This window comes from Lepeophtheirus salmonis, unplaced genomic scaffold (assembly GCF_016086655.4).
Source record: "Lepeophtheirus salmonis unplaced genomic scaffold, UVic_Lsal_1.4 unplaced_contig_782_pilon, whole genome shotgun sequence".
Taxonomy (NCBI): Eukaryota; Metazoa; Arthropoda; class Copepoda; order Siphonostomatoida; family Caligidae; genus Lepeophtheirus; species Lepeophtheirus salmonis.
The window spans coordinates 260-4,987 of NW_027296050.1; the positions used below are offsets into that span (position 1 = coordinate 260).

General features: G+C 30.8%; 1 long non-coding RNA gene across 1 annotated transcript; it reads left to right on the top strand.

The window, feature by feature from the left end:
- Window positions 1–411: 411 nt before the first annotated feature.
- LOC139907552 (uncharacterized) lies at window positions 412–1,474 on the top strand. Its single transcript, XR_011784237.1, has 2 exons — window positions 412–645; window positions 713–1,474. It is a non-coding gene; the product is annotated as an uncharacterized lncRNA (long non-coding RNA).
- Window positions 1,475–4,728: the final 3,254 nt, after the last annotated feature.

Below are 4,728 nucleotides of genomic sequence, written 5' to 3' on the forward strand. Positions count from 1 at the left end.
CTATAGCCCCCCACAAAAAAAAAAAAAACACTTTATTGAATTTTTGCTTTTTACTACAATTTTCTCCGTCATTCGGGGAAGATGAATGCAGCAGAGCAAAAAATGTTGTATAAGAACATTTGAGTAGATTCGTGGGTCAGGATCCAATAATGATTAAATACGAATCCTGTGATGTAAATCAATATTACCTTTTTTTGTTATAACATGAAATCCTTTTTGCTTCAGTCAGAAAGAGAAGAACATCTGTGACAATTTTTCCTCTCTATTCATATTGTCATTTGATTGCAAAAACGCTCTCACCTACATACTAAGTCTATTTTACATTTCATTTATCATTACTGTGAGGATAGACGTTAAGAGCTCGGCTCGTGAGCTATCGCCTCATCCCTAATTATAAGACGCTCTGACGTCAGAGAACATCTCTGACCATGTCTAGAACATTCTATCAATATTCATTAGTATTATTATTGTGTTATAACTCAGTAATACATAATCATGAGTTGTATTAGAGAAAACAAAAACCTCATGTGGCGGCTGTTATCCTTGCTCGAGGGGCATCCAAGGGATTACTTGGTAATAATAATTTTGACGGCATTGCTGTGAAACCTCTCCTCCTTGGAACTCTTGAACCTGCTATTGCATGTGGTAAATTCGACTCCATTTGGGTCTCCACAGATGATGCACGAAATAGCAGAGGTGGCTCGTTCTGCAGGGCCAAAAGTTCAAGTGTTTGATCGAATCTGACGAACATGCCACGGATGAAGCATTCTCTGTAGCTGCTATCAATGAGTTCCTTGCTATCCATAAGGAAGTGGACATTGTGGGCCTCATTCAATGTACAAGTCCCTTTATTGAAGCAAGCTTATTTGTGGAAGCTTGCAATCTCATTACTTCGGATCAATATGACTCCGTCTTTGCTGCAATTCGTAAACTAAAGCTTTCGGTAGTGTTCTAATGGTAAAGATTTCGTATTACCTTGTAACTATCTTCGCAAAGATAGGAACACGAAAAAAAATATGATTGGGAAATTTGTTAAGGAAGGCATGTTTTATTTTGGCAAAAGACATATAATTGAGGCAGGGGCAATGCAAGGGGGAAATAATTGCAACATTTAAATACCTCCAGAATATTCTATTGAAATTGATAGCACTTTTGACATGTTTCTCACTGAAAACATGATTCAAAACGAGAAAAAGTAATTTACTATTTTCAAACTATTTAATTTGTTTTTTTTTCCTGCCATCTTGGGTTTTTTTGTGATATAAATTCTTTTAATCAGTTAATAAAACTTTGATCTACTTGTTAGTACAATATAAGAATAAAATATGTTCAAAAGATTATCGTCTCATATGTATGTATATCGAGAAAATTGTAGCACATTAGTCATTATAAGGTTTATCAAAACTGAATTTTGTTCCAATTTCGAAGCTTACTTAAATGTTTGAAATATATGTAACATCATAAGTCTTTACAATTCAAATTTAGAATAAATGTTTCTCTTCTAAAGGAAAGTGCAAATACAACACGTTAATAAATTCATTGTTTTGATTCCTAAATGTAATTCCACAAAGCAAGAAACACTACAAATCAATGCGTGATATGTTTGCTTAACTTCTTACTGTATGACGTAGTATAATTATAAGTACACTAATTATCCATTTATTTGTATGAAGGACTAGAAGGGACATTAACTGGGTGCATGATTGAGTCAGGTTTATCAGAATGAAATTCAATTCCGAAGTATATATGTTTGGCAGGTAAATGGTAGAAAATGTCAGTTAGAGCAGGCAATGTGCGAATGTCCCGGGCAATCTATATAATTTCCATTAGATTGGTCAATGGTAATTTTAACTTCATTAACGTTGTCAGCTAAAATGATTGTGGGTAATTTGATTATTAAAATATTCGTTGCTCAGCAATTTCATCATTAAGGATTTGATAAAGATAATATTTAATTGAAATTAATTTGATAATCTATTGAAGGAATGCTCAACCTGTGGATAGCGGCAAACATTGTTGTCCACCGAATGTTTAGGTGAGGCCCACTACTCATTCTCACTTTAAGTAGTAGAAAAGTTAAACTGCCAAAATGTTAGAGTTTTTGAAAATACTTTCAAATATTTTTCAATGTTTGTTCGTATTATGAGCGTTCTACGCGTTTTGATGATATTGCGATAATTTTCCCAAGAAATACTACTGGAAGTGAAAATGAGTAGTGTGCCTTAGGGGGTACCATGGTAGCCAAAATTGAGCAATCACGCATTCTGGTCCCTCAAAAGTTGTGAATGGTGAATAGAAATACAATTTACTAAAAAAATCCCGAGAAAAAAATTACTCCACTCCATTTTTATCAGGGAAAGGTTTCTCTATGAGTTAAAAAAAAACAACTATGAAATATACTTTTTTTTTTTTTTTTTAATTTATAAAAAACTTTATGTGCTTTAAAAATGAGATTGCACGATAAGTAATTATTTTGCTAAAGTTAAATCCCCTTACTTGTACAGCTGGATAAACGTTGTGCATCCCCGGATTTAGTGCAAAAATAGACAAAAAGATAAAAATTACTTATGAAAAGGAGAAAATTCTGCCAATATCTTATTTTTAATTCTATATAAGTTAGTTAATAATAATGTAGATAATTATCCTTAATCTTTGCTGAATGTTATTTTTAAACTTTATATTAAAAATATCAAACGGGGTACTGACATTTAGTTTTAAATTTACTTCGTTTATCTCTTGATTTTAAAGTTGACAAAATGTATTTGTGTCTTTGGTTATATCCGTAAACCTTACAGGAAGTCTCTGAAACTAGTTTCACTGCTCTTTCTAGAGATTGGGAATGACATGAATATTTCTGTAATTTCAAAGGCTCATTCTTTGCTTTCATAAGTTCTTTATCTGACCAATATTGTAAATTTTTTCTCCGTGATTTTATTATATTAGTAAAACGGATTTCTATTCATCATTTGCAACTTTTGAGGCGTCAGAATGCGTGATAACTCAATTTTGGGCTCCCGTGATATCCCTAGTTGTCCTCACCTAAACATTCGGCGGACCACAATGTTGCCCGTTATTCAAAGGATGAACATCCATTAACTAGATGATCAAATTAAATGCAAAGATATATTATCATAATCAAATCCTTAATGATCAAATTGCTTAGCTATTAACATTTTAATAATCAAATTATCCACAATCATTTTAGCTGAGAATGTAAATAAAAGTTAAAGTTACCATTGACAACTCTATTAGAAATTATATAGATTGCCCTGTGCATTTCGCACATTACCCATTTTTACGTTGCTCGGATATTTTGCACATTGCCTGTAACATATATATATATATTCTTTTTACTAAATGTGCGGAAAAGTCAAATAAGTTTTAAACATTCAACACGTAAAAATAACATTTTGTATTAAGCCATTTAGCCTTCAAAATACGAATAAATTCAGTTGTAACAGTTATTGTTTTTTTTTTTAGTGGAAATTGATGTTTCCTTTGAATTTTTGATCCAAAAATAATATAATGTGTATTAGTATAAATGTGTTAAATGGTTGTTTCTATTGGACTAATGAAGGAAATATGCTTTTTCCTCGTTTTAGGCTTGTTTTCCAGTCCATCCCGATCATGAACAATCCAACCCATATTCTAATGTGATTAGGACTCCTTCCGTTCGAATCATTATTCTGTTTTCATTTTTCTTTTTCTTCGCTTATACTTATTTTATTAACATTTTGTTTCTGGGTTGAACTCATTATATAGTAAAATTTTGATAGTATGTATATATGGAAATTTTGAACAAAATTCTATCATTATATATTTATATTTTAAGGGGAAATATCCTTGAGACAAAATGTCATAATGCGAAATAGTTTATGTTAAAGTACCTAAGGTCATCTAACCCACATTTATTATTGTTGCTTAAGCCGTGGAAAACGATTCCAACACTTATCATAAACATTGCATTACATTGGTTTAGCCTTTTTCAAATCAAGTTTTTAGTATATTATAATTATGATTCAAAGCCATATTTGGACGTGAAAAAACCATGTACAAATACATCAAAGTTCAATTGAAGTAAAAAAGTATCAATTGATAAAAAAATAATTGGGAAAAGCATATTCTTTTGGTTTTTCAAATCCTTTATATTAGCCCCAATATTACAATTTAAAACAGGTCGATCTTAATTGATTTTTTTAATTTTCATATTTAATAAATAATCAATGTAGGTTTGGGTTTTTAATATTGTATGAGATTAAATACAATCTACTGTCATTTCAAAATTTCAACAGGTATTTCGACGTGCGATCAGAAAAACACTTGACCTCTCATTGACTCATCTATGATTTCTCTTCTTCTACGTATTATAAACCATTATTAGCTTTCTTTACCAATGACTTGATTTGAAGAAAATATTTCTTGATAAAGAAATTTACATTAAAGATTCATTAATAGAATGAGCACAACATTATTTGTAGTGATGTGACGATTCCGAAAAGAAAAAAATCCTGATACTGATTCTGATGCGATTTTAGTAAAAAATCACGTAGAAGAATGTCTATAAATATTCATTTATTAATTATCATATATATGTCTATTCTATGTATAACATGGTTTGAGACTCGACCCTGGTTTCTGCCAAAATTGGAAAAAATATCAAGTATCGAATTAAAAAAAAAAGAAAAAAGAAGACTGTTATATATATTTCTGTCCTAATAATGAAGATGC